Source organism: Dipodomys ordii, unplaced genomic scaffold, assembly GCF_000151885.1.
Source record: "Dipodomys ordii isolate 6190 unplaced genomic scaffold, Dord_2.0 Scaffold26, whole genome shotgun sequence".
Taxonomy (NCBI): domain Eukaryota; kingdom Metazoa; phylum Chordata; class Mammalia; order Rodentia; family Heteromyidae; genus Dipodomys; species Dipodomys ordii.
Window position 1 is genome coordinate 2,471,944 of NW_012267242.1, and position 16,290 is coordinate 2,488,233.

The 16,290-nt window shown below is 43.8% G+C and overlaps 1 long non-coding RNA gene across 1 annotated transcript in view; it reads right to left on the reverse strand.

The window, feature by feature from the left end:
• Positions 1-3,393: 3,393 nt before the first annotated feature.
• LOC105984861 overlaps positions 3,394-16,290 on the reverse strand; it is a 24,565-nt gene continuing 11,668 nt past the window's right edge. The window contains exons 3-4 of the long non-coding RNA XR_001175017.1: positions 14,058-14,064; positions 3,394-3,404 (exon numbers count right to left, since the gene is read on the reverse strand). This is a non-coding gene — a long non-coding RNA (uncharacterized LOC105984861). The remainder of the gene's footprint in view (positions 3,405-14,057; positions 14,065-16,290) is intronic.

Genomic DNA, 16,290 nt, shown 5'->3' on the forward strand with positions numbered 1-16,290 from the left:
GCTCCATTTTAAGTTGTATTTTATACTTGCAAATGAGGTTCTTAAAAACTATTTTTTCAGATATTTTTTTCCTTTTTCTTCTTTCTTTTTTTTCTTGCTTTCTTTTTTTTTTCTTTTCGTTTTCTTTTCTTTTTTTGTAGAGAATGGAAGCTTAGGAGACTTTAAGATGATAATGTGGGAGTCAATCTTCCTAAGATAGATTAAAGTACATGCCACTTATTTGTGAGAATATTTATTCAGTGGGACCAAATGGAATCTACCTTTCCACTGTGCAGGCTCACTGTCCAAGCCAGCTAGTGTGAGCACTGTGGATAGCCGCAAGGGCAGCACATCAACAGACAGGATTGGGATCAGATGAGCTTCCAGAGGAGCTCTGAGATTTTGTCCCTTCCCTTCCTTTTCCCTTCCCTGTCTCTTTCTCTTTTTCTTTTTCTTTTTTTTTTCTTTACCTTTCTTCTTCCTGCCTTCTCTTCTCTTTTCCTTTCCTTTCTTTTCTTTTGCATTACTAGGGCTTGCACTTGCTAAACAGGTGCTCTACTACTTGAGCCATGCCCTTTTCCCTTTTCTGCTCTAGTTATTTCTTTAATAGGAGTCTCAAATTCCTGAACCATAGTCTATTTACTCTTCTCTTTTCCTTGGGAATACATATGTATGCCACTGCATTCAGTTTTTATTGGTTGAATGAGATCTCACCTACTTTTTTGCCCAGACTGGCCTCTTAACTGTGATCCTCCTTATTTCTGCCTCCTGAGTAGCTAAGATACAGGTGTGAGCCACTGCACTGGGCTGATTTTTACTGTTTATAATACTGTTACAAAGTGTGTTGTAACAGGTACTATCTATGGCCACAGAAACTGATCTGGGAAGGTTCTGTCCATGATTCTGGCCTTAGAATTATGCCCTAATTAAGCTGAGAGGCTCAGGCATAGGTACAGGAAAAGAACTTGAATTCTTTTCTGTACTGCCCTCCTGTCACAGATAAATGCTAATGCTATACTTTTCCAGTCTGATTTGAAATAGAGTAGCTTTATATCTATTGTACTTAAAAACAAACAAACAACTCTCTTCTTTTTCCCAATATGTAACTTTCTAGCAAGAAAATGACATGTGCTACTATCTCTTTTCATGGTATCCTGTATCACTTCATAGATTTGCCTTGACAATTCTGGAGATTAGGAAATGTGTACAGTACTAACTCTAGACAGCCCAGGTGTCCCCATTTAAGTGTTGACCTGTTGCAATATCAATGGTTCTAATTCTGCAGTGTCATGGAATGACCATTGTCTCTTGAGGAATACTGTGCCCAGACATGTGTCCCATTGTGTATGAATGGGGCCCTGGGTTCTTTCCTTCCCCACAGTGTACATGCTCACCACCCTCTGGGACAGTCGCTATCTTACATGCTCAGGGTAGGGAGAACAGGACCAAATGTATTTCCACAGTGCCTATCACTGTGTTCTGTTTACAGTGAGACTTTAAATGTTGGTGATGTCCTGACTAAGCTTATAGGAAAAAGCTGGTAGTAATCACATCTGATCAACCGTAATATTTACATGATGTCCATGTGTGCAAAAAAACCCGACCAGGCAGTGAATACACTGAATAGCAGTTTTGCTATAGGCAGAATATATATGTTAACTTATCTGGAAATTGTAATATGCTGAGTAATCCAAGGACTATAAATTATGTAGAGTCTGACACTGGAGATGAGTGACTGAAATGACACAGCGGTGAGTCAGGAGCTTGGCTGCGCTGGCTGTGTCTTGATGTGTTCCTGTCACTGGAACTATGAACAGGTTGTTTCACCTCTGGGCAGTATTTTGCTGCCCATGTAAGGAATGTGTTCACTTTGATCTTAAAGATCTCCCCTCCCACCCCCATTTCCATGCTAGACACAGCTCCTCAAAGTGCACAAATTATGTACAAGTTACCCAAGTGCTCACCACTGAGCTCTCTTCATTCCCAGCTCTTTCAGTAGACCAAAGCATTGTATCACAGGCACTGAAATTTAGCTAGAGAAAAATCCTCTGGGCAGTTGGATCAACAATTAGTAAGGTCACTCACTTAATGGATAGACTTGCAAATCCATTATTAGCCTTTTTTAAGAGAGTCTACAGTAGTTCAAGCAGACTATGCCCAATCTATAGCTTCTTTTGAATATTTTTATCACAAGTGAAAGTGGCCAAAAAATATAGTATGGATTCACCTTCCCCCCAAAAAACCCTGATTTTATTTTTAAATTGTCAGTATTGTTTAAAATAATCATGTATTTACTGAGTCCCTGAGCTTTTGAACAAATTACAGGTAGGAGCTGGAATGTATGTTTGTAAAGAGTATATGCCTTTGTGTTGTTTGTATGTTTCCTTGCCTACAAAAGGGGGAAATATGTGACAATGTAAAATGAACTGATAATTTTTCTGTGTTTTGAGCAAAAGTTGTCAATAATATATCAACAAGGATGTTATATAACTTTATGTCATAACTTTGGAATAATGCACTATGTAATGACCATCTGTGTATGATTTAAGGAAAGGAATTGGATGCTTTCAAAAGCTCTTGGCAGGGGCTGAGTGTGTGGTTTAATGGTAGAGTGCTTGCCCAGCATGCGTGAAGCCCTGGGTTCAATTCCTTGGTATCACATAAACGAGAAATAAAATAAAAAGGAGTAACAGAGTGGTTTTTTTAAGCTATTTTAAAATGTTGCAAATACAGCTTTTAACTTTTTGGGAACATTGGCAAAACTTCTTGAAAATTATGTTTTGTGTATACAATATGTTCTGTGTTCAATAGATGAAAAAATGTCATTACATTCTATCTTTTGCCCTTTTTACAGTTTATGATTAAGGTTGTTCTTCATTATTTCATACTCGAAATAAATTTATTTTTTTTAATGTTAATGTTGTCTGCCTTTTCCAAAATGAGTTTTGGACTCCTTTTTGAGTTTTGGGACTCATGGAGAGTGGAAAGCATTATAGGATTTCACAATGGGTGGAGGAGAGAAAGAGGTACTACATAAAACACAAGGAAACAAAAATATTTTATTCATTTAACAATAACCAGCCAGGCACAATGGCGCAAGCCTATTATTTCTAGCTACTTGGGAGGCAGAGATCCACAGGGGTTTTTGGTTGTTGTTGTCAAGCTTTTTTTTTTTTTTTTACATTATTTGCTTGTTTGTTTATTCTTGCTGGTTCTGGGGCTGTAACTTAAGGACTCACATTCTTGTTCCACTTTTTTTCTCTCAAGACTGGCACTCTACCACTTGAGCCAAGCTTCCAGTTCTGGCTTTTTGCTAGTTAATTGGAGATAAGAGTCTAATTGGGCTTGCTCCAAACTGCAATTTCCAGATCACAGCCTCATGAGCAGTTAGGATTTCAGGCATGAGCCACCAGTGCCCAGGAGGACTGTATTTGAGGCCAGCCTAATTATAGGAGTTCAGGATACTCCATCTATCCAGCGTCTGAGAGCAGTAGTGTGCTATCATCCTGCTGAGGAAGTACAGTGGCTCATGCCTGTCACTTCATCTGTGCTGGAAAACACAAGTAAGAGGATCACAGCCCAGTCTGCCTGTCATAAAGCCAAACCTTACCTCAAAATAACCAAGGCTGCCAGGTGCCGGTGGCTCACATTTGTAATCCTAGCTACTCAGGAGGCTGAGATCTGAGGATCACAGTTCAAAGCCAGCCTGAGCAGAAAAGTCCATGAGACTTTTATCTCCAATAAACCACCAGAAAACTGGAAGTGGTGCTGTGGCTCAAGTGGTAGAGCACTCACCTTGAGCTGAAGAGCTGAGGGACAGCGCTCAGGCCCAGAGTTCAAGCCCCATGACCAAAAAAAAAAAAAAAACCAAGGCAGAAAGGTCTGGAGTTGTCACTCAAAGGTAGAGTAGTGGGAGGGCCTGAGTTCAATCCCCCATACCATAAAAAAGCAAACCCAGCTTGAGAGTAATGTCTGCAAGATGGCAGATAGGAGTGTTTTACTAATATCTTTTGAAGCAACTTGTTTCTGCCTGTAGACAGATGGACTTTTGGGAGGTCAAGAAATCCAGTTTCGTGGTTTCAACACCAACTGAGTGGAAAAACCTCATAGCAGATGCATTGGAGAAAGCATGAATGGATTCATTGAACCACACTCCCATCCCCGTAAGAGTGGCATAGCTCAGTGCCAAGAGAGACTCCATCATGCTGATTTCTGCCAGGAAAAGTGAAAGTAGAAGGTGTGAACATTTGCTCTCTCCAGAATTATTGGATGCTTCCCCCCAAAGCAGCTGCTTCTCCCAACCCGAATATCATCTAGTTAGATTATGTGATTGGTGTGCAACATTTCACTGCCTCAAAGGCACCGTGAGCCTTTTGAAGGTATAAGCATGGTGTAAGCTGCAAACAAGGACTTTGGAGCTGGGCACTGGGGGCTCATACCTGTCATCCTGTCTGCTGAGGAGACTGAAATCTGGGAATCATGGTTCAAAGCCAGTCCACAGAAGAAAAGTCCTCATCTCCTACTAACCAGAAAAAGAAAGCTAGACTAGAGGCATTGCTCAAGTGGTTATGTGAAAAACAAAACAAAACAAAAACCTTAACTGTCCTCAATTGTCTAGTGAGATCCTGGTTGTGGCCAGTGTTCCTGAAATCAGTGTTAGTCCTAAGCCCGAGTCCCCAGTGCTTGGAGACACCCATTTCCACTCAAAGATGAAGAAATAGCACCCTCTGTTGGTTATTTTAAGAACTTTCAGATTAGATGAAATTTCACTTAGAGTGTGTGTGTATGTGTGTAAGGGGAAGAAAGGATGTGCATATTTCTACAGATTTGGGAATATTACTTAAATGAATTGGCATGTGTCCTCCATCCTTACACACACACACACACACACACACATACACACACACACACACAGAGGTAAACAAATGAGTGGCCTCACATTGCCTGGACAATGTAGCATGTGTTAAATACTGGCAGTCAACCTTGCAGGTTTCTAGTTTCATATCTGAGCCTAGACTGAATAAGCTTCGGGCAGCAAGGTTGCGCAGGATGTTAACTCTGTACAATGTTTTTCACTGGAGGCTGCTCCCCCATGGAACCCTCTGTTCCCTCTGGTCACACTGGGGCGCTCATCCTTACCATCCTTCCTGCCAGCTTTCTCCATTCTCCATTCCTTCCTGCTACCCAAGATCAAGAAGCAACTCTGCAGGTTACTAACCTCTGAGTGGAATTTTACGATCTGCATGTTGGGAGTCAGGCGGGAGTCTGCCTCAAATGAGAGGGTAACTCAGGATGCCTTCCAGTCAGTGCCTCTGTCCCTCCCCTGCCCTCCCCACTGTCACATGGTTAAAACTGTCTAGGTGTCAGGCAGACAGCTGTTCCAGCACGTGGGACACGTGCCTTGGAAATCCTACGGTCACCTAGATCCTTTCATTAAAAAAAAAATGCAGATAGAGCTGGATGCTAAAAGTGCTTAGCCTACTGCTGTGTCTGAGAGAAGAGGCCTAAGATAAGGCAAGTGGCCTTTGTCCCTGGACACTCGCCCTTGCTTGCACTGTCTGCGTGCTGCCTGATTAGGCTGAACCTTAAGGGATCAGTGCGTTTTTTCCCTTCTTCCCCTCCCCCTTCCTTTCCCCAGGCTCCCCACACTCCTAACATTAGCTCAGAGTGAGCCCTGGGGCCTCCGTCCCTTGGTGGGTACGATCCCCCTGGAGTTTTATGCTCTCCAGGTGTATCTTGGAGCCTGACACCACTACCATCACCACCACCACCATCACCACCACTACTCTTCATTAGTCCCATCCTAGAGGATTCTTCAGCTAGCTATGCCTGGTCTCCATGAAGTGTATGTAAGGTCCGCTCCTGGATGGCTAGCAGACTCCGCCCTCCTCGCAGCCAAGTCTCCACCCAGTACCTGCGTTACCTAGGCAACTGGGACACCTGGAAGAGGTCACATTTGCATCCGCTGAGGTCACATCTGAATTTGAAGTGGCCACACCTTTCTCGGCCCATACCCTAGATAAGGCCTAGCCCAAGCCCAGACGCCCTCTCTCTGCTCTTTTCTAGCTCTTTCTCAGCTCTTTCCTTCTCTTCTCTTTCCCAGCTCCCTTCTCTTTCCTAGCTTGCTCTTTCCCAGATGCTCTCTTTTCTAGCTCTTTCTCTCTTTCCCAAGCTCTCCCAGCTCTCTTTCCCAGGCCTTTCCCCACCGCATGGAGGACCAAGATGGCCTGGTGCCAGCCGGAACGATGAATAAACCTACCCTTACCTGAATACCACGTGCGTGCTGCTGTTCTTACTCGGTTACCTCTTTTTTAAAAACCTAACAGTGTATTCAAGTATGGCTTAAGTCTTAAAAATGATTCTCTGGGTAGATCCTTTGGGTCCTATTCTAGAACTTGTAGATTTTCTAGTGACTTCTAAAAATTGTTCCCTAATCTGCTGGGTACCTGCTGCCTCTTCAGTTCCTATTCCCTACTCCAGCCCCCAGCCCCTGACTCCTCCAGAATCTGGGAATGTGGTTCACCCTGTGGCCACTGGGTGGCAGGGAGAAGCCCTTTCTTACCGCCCTGGTCCTGGGGCTCTCCTCCCCTCCAGTGAGGGTGTTCAGATTGTGTGCACTGAACACTTTGGGTGCATCTCTTGTTACTGTTAGGTTTTTAAAAAGAGGTTGTGTGCCGAGTAAGAACAGCACCAGCACGCACGTGGTATTCAGGTAAGGGGTAGGTTTATTCAGTAGACCTGATGGGACCAAGCAAGGTTGGCACTCCACGTGGCTGGGAAAGGCCTGGGAATGAGAGAGAGCTGGGAAAGAGAGGAGAGAGAGGAAAGAGCTAGAAAAGAGCAGGGAGAGGGGTAAGAACAGTAGCACGCACGTGGTATTCAGGTAAGGGGTAGGTTTATTCAGTAGACCTGCTGGGACCAGGCAAGGTTGGCACTCCACGTGGCTGGGAAAGGAAAGAGGAAAGAAAGGAAAGAGAAAAGAGCTAGAAAAAGGAGAGAGAGCTAGAAACGATCAGAGAGAGCCCCTGGGCCTGCGATAGGCCTTATCTAGGGTATGGGCGGGGAAAGGTGTGGCCACATCAAATTCAGATGTGACCTCTTCCAGGTGTCCCAGTTGCCTAGGTAACGCAGGTACTGGGTGGAGACTTTGCTGCGAGGAGGGTGGAGTCTGCTAGCCATCCAGGAGAGGACCTAACAGTTACGTGTGTGGCTTTGGGCAGCTTCTTTGAAGAGCTGAGTTTCTGATTCAGATGGTCTGGACAAAGGGCTGAAGGGTTGCATTCCTGACAAGTTGTAGGTAATATGGCTGACGATGGTCCGGGGACAGTGTCAGGAACGTGAAGCCCCTTTAGACTCCTGGCAGCCCAAGGCTTGTGCTTGCCTGGCCTCCCAAGGAGAGGTAACACAACCCTGCCTGGAATCCTCTAGGAGCAAAGTCTTTCCCTAACATGCCTTGTCACTGAGTCCCCAGAGCCCCTGCCCACCAAAGGCCTCAACGGGCAAACAAATCAGCCTTTCTCCAACAACAGGAGCTCAATAGCGAGCAGGCACCCTGGAGAGAGAACAGGAAGAGCAGAAAAGAAACAGGAGAAGGTCAGAAAGGAAGAGAGCCGACAAGATAGCCACCTGGCCGCTGGGAATGCTGTGTTCCAAATAAGGAGTTGACAGCCTAGGGTGTAGTGTGCAAGTTTGGGGAACTCTGCATGAATCCAGACTCCCCCCAATCGTCCCTTCCCACCACTGTCTTGTTCCTCCTTTTTCTGTTGTGTTGTTAGTATGGGACTTGAACTCGCCCAGGGCACTGTCCCTGAGCTTTTTTTGCTCCAGGCTAGCACTATACCACTTTGAGCCACAGCACTACTTCTGGTTTTCTGGTGGTTAATTAGAGATAAGAGTCTCCCAGACTTTCTTGCCTGGGCTGGCTTTGAACCGTGATCCTCAGATCTCCGCCTCCTGAGCAGCTAGGATTCCGGGTGTGAGCCACTCACTAGTACTTGTCTTTGCTTCTCCTCTAAAGAGGACAAACTCTTGTCCCAAGAGTTGAACCACAGGGGTTGGGCGATCTATTGGGCCCTCTGTACCTAGAGCAGTGCCAGGCATGTAGTGGGAAGAAGTAGCTGGTGGAACTTGGCAAAAATAGCTTGAGACCTCTACTTGAGGTCTCAAATCATTGAATTTTACAGCCACTGGAACTCTCCAGAGGCTTCTGGTTCCTGATACTGAAGTTCTGCCTCCCAGCCACCCCCTTCCTTTCCTTCAGACTTAATGAAGTGAAAGCTGATTGAAACTATTGAAGTCTGTCTTTCCTTGTCTCAAACTTAACTGTATATATTATTTCACTGTGTAGACCCCACTCCTGAAGAGTCTAGTTTAATTAGTCAGGGTTTACATCCTGGGCTCTGGAATTTTTAATGTCTCTTCTGGTGCTTTTAACATACAACAGAGGTTTAGAATTGTCATCATTGCATAACAGGAACCTTAGAGAGGGGAGGGGCATATGCAGCAGAAGAGTGGCAGGGCTAAGCCCCAATCAACTTCCAAAGCAGTACTGCATCTCTTTTGTTTTCTTTCTTTCTTTCTAGGTTTTTTGTTTGTTTCTGTTCAGAAAATGCAGTTGAGGTGCACTTGACTTATTTTGTTTTTTCTAGACCTAGGGCTTGAAACTCAGGGCCTGGGCACTCTACCCCTTGAACCACATTACCACTTTCAGCTTTTTCTGTTCATACGGTACTGAGGAATCTCAGTACCAGGGCTTCATGCATGCTAGGCAAAGCATTCTATCACGAAGCTACATTTCCAGTCCAATACCTGGCTTTTTAAACAAGAAGTTTTTGCAAAGATCATATCCTTTCAAAGTTTCCTTTATCTGCCCAGAGTGAATTTATTTTGATTTGTATTTTTGTACTGCTGACACTGGAGCTTGAACTCAGGACTTTGCCCTTTTGCTTGACTTTTTCCACCAAGGCTGGCACTCTACCACTTGAGCCACACCTCCACTTCTGGATTTGGGCTGGTTAAGTGGAGTTAAGAGTTTCTCAGATTTGTCTTCCCTGCTGACTGGCAACCTCACTATCATCCAATCTCAGCCTCCTGAGTAGTTAGGCTTACAGGCATGAGCCACCAGTGCCTGGCTATATTTAGTTCTAGTCTACTTGAGAATATACCCTCAGCTGGGGGCCGGCACCTGCCTGCTCTGTGTTGTCCTCCTTTTTCAGACATGACCCTGGATTTACTCAGTGTCTTGAAGAGATCCCATGGCCTCTTCCTTGACGCCCCTCCCTGTCCTGTCTCTGTGTCTCTGTCCCTAACAGGTTTGTTTCTGGTCCTCCTTCCTCCACCGTGATTGGCCACTCATTCTTTTCCTGGCTAAAGTCCTCTACAGATCACCTCTGCCCCGCCTGCTGCTTCCCAGGATGACCGGATGTCAGAGAATCTCCTTCTTTCCCCCCCCCTTTTCTGCACCAGTGACCCCTCTCCAGCTCAACAGAAGGAGGGAAGGAAAGAAGGAGAGAAGGAGGGAGGGAGGGAGGGCCCTAAAGATCCTCACTGTCCTCCCCCACAGCTGGCAAATAGCATACTTGAATCATGGCCTTGGAACACAAATAATCTGCTCTCATTTATTTAAAAAACCACCCACAACCAAAACACACCACACTGATAAGGGCTCTGCAGAAAGATGATCCAGAGTAAATCAACGTCCCTTCCTCAGCAGAACAGCAAAGAAATTCTAAAAGGAGCCTTGCTGAACTTATTTGGGGGGTATTTGGGGCCATCTGGAGAGTGCTAACCCTCATTAGCCCCTACTAAAAACAGACCGCTGGAATTTTTACATGCAGCTGTTAAATTAGGAGGGGAAACTTCTAGGGCATTATTATATACACTCCCACCCCTTGCGAGGCCAGCAGGCTGTTCCTATTTTCTATGGTTGAAATCACTGCTCCTCCCATTCAGTCCTGATTCTTACTCCACCCTCCAGCCATGGCCCTGGGCTCGAGAGCAGGAGATCCACAGCAAAGCTTCAGTCAGGTACACAGGAAGAGTTCAGACATTTCACATGAAGACACCTAATCATGTGTAGAAAGGATGAACACAGCCTCTCTGTGTGTGTGATGTCTACGTGTGTGTGCATGTATGTGTTCGCACGCATGTGCACTCATGCATGAGCTGTGTATAAAGTGGATTTATTACTCCCTCATATAGCATCTTTTATTTTCAATACTGAGGTTGGAACTCAGTGCCTAGTGCTTGCTAGGTGAATGCTCTACCAGTTAGGCTGTATACCATCATATTTAATTCTTATGGATTTAGGACAAGGTGGGTGTTTTGGAACTAATTTTCAAAAGAGGAAGCAGCCTTAAATGTTATTGGTTTGACTAAGTCTCTTTATCACTCTGTACCTTACACCAGCTCTAGATGATCGGGCTATTTGTTTTTGTGAAGGGAGAGGTTTAAAATCTTCAGGGAAGAGTGTGGTCACAAATGATTATCTGAGAGGATGGTGACCAGGGCAGGAGAAGAAGATGACAGAAAAATCCTAAACCCAAAGGCAGACCAGACACTACATGTATGCCAAAACCCAAAGAACACCAAGGGATAGAAGAATCCCGATCATTGATGGCACAGTTGGAAGTTCATTAAGGGAAACTTACATCAGCTGGGAACTAATGTCTTGTGCCTATAATCCTAGCTTCTCAGATGAATAAGCATTGAAGGATCAAGCTTTGAGACCAGCTGGGGCAGAAAACTGAGCTAGATTCATTTTTTTTAAAGAAAAAAATAAACAAAACAAAAAACCTTGCAAACAACAGCATTAGTGGGTTAGCACAAGCCCATCTAGCATGAGGCCCTGGGTTCAAGCCCCACGATCACTAGAAGAAGTGGTGGAGCTTCTTCTCGGCATTTCTTCCATGCATGAACTTCCCCCGAGAGGGGGCATGTGCCAGGGCCCTGAGGATGTACAGGGCAGTCTCTGCTTCCCATATGCACATTCAGCTTCTCGCTGGGCCTACAAGATTGCTCTTAGGTCTGGGCTCTCCATCACCTTGCTGAGCTCCTTAGGCCCCAGGTGGTCACAACTCCTGAGTATTTACTAGCCTTGATGGTCCTTCTACCAAGAGTATTTTGTAATTTTCCCTTCGCGAAACATTTCTGAGAGTTCTACCTGCTCGGCCCCTGACTAATACAGGAAGGACCTTAGTGTTCTGAAGGACACTGGAGAAATCTGAACCCAGACAGCTCTGCTCAGTGGTTGGATATGATGGAGTACCCAGCTTTAATCCATGAATTTTCATAGGCCAGATCCCTTGTCATTCTCCAAATACATAGAGGCTGCAACCTTCCTGTCCTGGGATGGTCCAGGCAGCGCTGAGACTTGCAGATGTTATTCCGTTCCCATCAAATGGGTCTGGACCCAGATCCCCACCAAGAGTCTCCTTAGTAACCACTTTAGGTCCGTCATTCTGATTGGATGGTCTTGTCAGTACTATTTTGTTAAACTCACTTCAGTTTGGAGGAGTTTCCTCACACGTCCTTGGTCATCCCAAGATGGGCAGCTGCTTCTTTATGTGTGAATCAAGTCAGAAAAGCCCAGCAGAGATAACACTCAAATAAACAGTCTCCTGCTTATATGGTTCGGTGGAAAGTTCTTCAATTTTAAGAGGGTACAAAAGCTAGATAGAAAAAGACAGAAACCAAATCTGAGATTTTCTAATGTTGATCTTTCTCCTTGTCTAGAGATGTGTGATATACTCCTCTCACATTACTATTCCTGGGCAGTAGCAATGGGTTACTACTCCCAATCAGCCCATTATCAGGGAAAACAACCAACACTCCACGGTGTAATAGCCAGTACATGACATAGATAGTCAACACTCCGTTATACAATAGGGTTTGGGTCAGGTGACATTTGCTTAGATGTAGGCTAATATGTGTGCTAAGCACATTTTAAGGCTAAGCTATGGTATTGGGTAAGTGAGGTGCATTAGTGCATTTTAAAATATATTCATGCCAGGCACCAGTGGCTCATGCCTGTAATCCTAGCTACTCAGGAGGCTGAGTTGCAAGGATTGGGGTTCAAAGCTAGACCAGGCAGGAAAGTCTGTGCAACTCTTATCTCCTATTAATCATCAGAAAACCAGAGGTGGTGCTGTGGCTCAAAGTGGTAGAGCAGTATTCTTGAAGGAAGAAACTCAGGGATAAAGCCCAGGCCTTGAGTTCAAACCTCATAACTGACTATATGTGTGTGTGTGTGTGTGTGTGTACATATATATGTATATATAATCAGTTATGTATATATAATTATTATAAAAAGGATTATTATACAAAGTACTTATACAAAGGAAGTTCAGTTCAACCTATGAATTTATGAGTACAAGGCAGATCATGAATTGCATTTTCCATTTGTGATGACATTACTGGAGCGGATCTCCATCCTAAAGTGAGGAGCATCTGTGGTTTCAAGATGGCCACTTTCCAAGAAAGAAGAGAACAAAGAGCAGAGAGGGATAACAGGCCTCTCACAAGCTGCCATTGTAGACAGGGCAGTCATTTTACAGCCGGTGAGCCTCTTCTCCAGGCAAAAGGAAACTGTCATCCAGGAAAGTTTTGAATTTCTGCTCCCTCTCGCCAATTGTCCTCAAAGCACCTTAAACCCGGAACCTTCAGAAGGACCTGAGATGCTGCCAGTGGGTTCCTGGGAACTTACTTCTGTCCTTTCCCCAGTCTTAGCCGCTTGGTTTCTGATTCCCCTCCATGTTCCCCTGCACAAAGTATATGTAGAGAAATAAATGGTGGCTTTGTTTCGTTGTGTTGTGACTTTCGGTGCTGGGGATTGAATGCAGAGACTCATGCATGCTAGACAAATGTTATATTGTGAAGCCATTTCCCCAGTCTAGGTGGGGAAGAAAGAATGAATCTGAATTTCTAGGCACTTCTCTGAGAGGCAAATGTTTGAAGTAACAAGGTAGAAAATGATGTGATCACAAGGATGTCTAGGAATTGTCTATGATCACCATTGGACTTCTTGCTTTCAAAAAAGGAAGAGAAAGCAGGCACTGGTGGCTCACACCTATAATCCTAGCTACTCAGGAGGCTGAGGATCATAGTTCAAAGCCAGACCTGGCAGGAAAGTCTGTGAGATTTTTTATCTCCAATTAACTACCACCAGAAAACCAGAAGTGGCACTGTGGCTCAAGTGGTAGAGCACTTGCCTTGAGCTGAAGAGCTCAGGGACAGCACCCAGGCCCAGAGTTCAAGCCCCATGATGGACACACAAAAAAAGGAAGAGAAGGCCAGTCACCAGTGGCTCATGCCTATAATCCTGCCTACTCAGGAGGCTGAGATCTGAGGATCGCAGTTCAAAGCTAGCCTGGGCAGGAAAGTCCATGAGACACTTATCTCCCACAATGTATTCAAAAAAGCTGGAAGTGGCATTGTGACTCAAGTGGCGGAGCCCTAGCTTTGAGCATAAAAGAAGCTTAAGGACAGTGCCCAGGCCCTGAGTTCAAGCCCCAGGACTGGAAAAAGAAAAGGAAGAGAAGATAGGAGGTAGATTAGTGCTGCATTTATGCACCAGGCTCTGAGTTCAAATCCCAGAACTGAGAGAAAAAGAATTAAATTAAGTGAATTTAAATTTAATATTTCAAAACCTAATATTTTGAAACCTAGTATTTTGAAACTTCAGTTTCAAATGCCAATCATAATATCTACCTCACAGAGTTATTACCAGGGGCATTTGTGGTGCCTTCTGGTTATTCATTTCTTCCCTTTAGAAATATTCTATTTCAAGCCTACAAGAAAGTGGCATAGATACAATACTCCCATCTAATCAAACACCTATTCTTCAGTTTTGTCCATTGGTCCAATAATATCATCACATTATTTTTCACCCCCCCAAGTCAAGATCCAATCTATAATCATCTGCCACATTCTTGTTGTCATATCTCTTTAGCCCTCTATAATCCAGAACACTTCTAATAGCTTTTGTCTTCCATTTCATTCACAGTTTAAGATTTAGACCATTTTGTTTTAAAAGAGAACTTGTTTGTTTTGGATTGGCCAGATAGTTTGCATCACATGACGGATTCTCTGTCAGAATATTGCCAAAGAGATGCTGTGTCTTCTGGACATCCCTTCTGAAGTGATGAAGGCCTCCTGTCCACCTGCCCATCATCATTGTTGAGGATGTCATTTTTGATCACCTGGACAAGGTGTTGTAACATCACCACAAAATAAAACTATAACCCCCCCTTGCAAATAATATCAGAAAAAGGGATGGTTCTGAGATGATATATATCCTACTCTATATCAAATCTCCCTCTAGCTTTGGGATCCTTTTATAATTCTTGTTGGAATTAATCTTTATTTTGATGGTTTTCAAATGATTTTCTAGTCTCTGCATTGTGATAGACTGTATGCCAGAGTCTTTCCTTCTTTCTCATTTATTCACTTAGAATCAATGCCGGCACACGGATTTTTATTTTTCCAATGGTTGTAATTCATGACTAAGGTAAGTTATTTTATACTGAAATTCTCCTAGATTTGGTCACTGGGAGTCCTTTAAGCTAACTCCTGTCATTGTGTCTTTATGAGGTGCCCTCAGCACTTTGAAGCAGTCACCTTCTGACATAGTAAGATTGGGATGGTTAGTTTTATGTGCCAATTTGCCTAGACTAAGGCATGACCAAATCACACCCATTGTTTTCTGTCCAAGAAGCTATTGCTTCTTGGGCTTTTAGATTCAGACAGGAATTGCATTATTGCCTCTCCCCAATTCTCAGGCTTTTGCACTCACAATAAGTTACACAACCAGCTCTACTAATTCTCTAGGTGACAGCTAGAAATGACAAAAAATGGGACTTCTTGGCCCCCATAATCATGTGAGCCAATTCTAGAATAAGCATTCTTCCATAGCCTCTCTCTCTCTCTATCTATATATCTATAGATATATGTGTATATATATATATATATATATATATTCTATTGATGCTTTTTCTCTGGAGAACCCTGACTATTGCTAAAAATAGTCTGGGCTTATCTAGAATTACTCTGCACAAGCCTCGGAACTGGCCTTTTCATTGACGAGCCTTGATTTCTTCTGGTAGAAAATGGTATTTAAGGGCTGGAAAGGTAGCTCAGTGGTAGAGTCCTTGCCTTGCATGCATGAGGCCCTGGGTTCGATTCCTTAGCACCACATAAACAGAAAAAAGCTGGAAGTGGCGCTGTGGCTCAAGTGGTAGAGCGCTTGCCTGGAGCTGAAGAGCTGAGGGACAGTGCCCGGGTTCAGGCCCCATGACTGGCAAAAAAAAAAAAAAATGGTATTTAAAAAACTAAGATGTTGGTTTCATGTGTGCTCAGTTGCTACATACCGCTACATACCTTTATCACTTGTTACTTGCAGCATCTATCTGTAAATTTATGTACTCATAAATATACATTCAAGTACATGCACATACACACACACACAGACATGCATGCATATACCCATGCTTTAAACTGGTGAAATCATATCAATGCCTACAACCCCAATCAACAGGGCTTTTTTTCCCTCCCCTTTCATATATGTGTGTCCCTTCTTCCATGGTGAGAACACTGTCCCAGCAATGAGATTCATTCGCTCATTTGCTGTACTCTGTCAGACATCTAAAACAGTTTCCTTTTGAGTATGTTTTGAAATATGGGGGATTTCCCATTGTGTGCATCTTTCCCCCCTAAGGTAAGATCTAGCAATGTCCCTCCTTAGCCTTCTTTGTAAGCAGGACACAAACAAATTGCCTGGATTCCACCAGCCCCATCCACCCACGTGAGACATTGGTTCAGAATGAAATCAGTTCTGTACTAACTAAGCATCTAGCTTTCTGGTGATAGTGAGTCAATGCTGAATCATCTGGATGTTATTGAGGATGTTAGGCTCTGCTCTGCACCCGTGGTGTTTGGGGTGGTGTTGAGAGCCACTCAAGCACAGTCAAGTTGGAGGCCATACAAGTTGTAAGATCTCACATTAAAGACAGAAGCAGGAATTCCTCCTGAGTCCACTTTTGCACATAGTTTTAGATAATAACCTTGATATTGAGCTTAACCTCAAGTTTGGCTACACAGTCCGTCCTTAGTTCTGGAAGTTACTCAGTATGCTTCCATAAATGCTTTTGTTCCCTACATGACAGTTTTATTATGTAGAATTTTGCCTCATAAACTTTCCCTATCCTGGCTCATTTGGCTGTATTTGCCATATATGTATATATATATATAGATATATAGATATCAGCAATTTTATTTTTGGAACAGTAAATGTGACTGCAGAACCTGAAAGGTTTA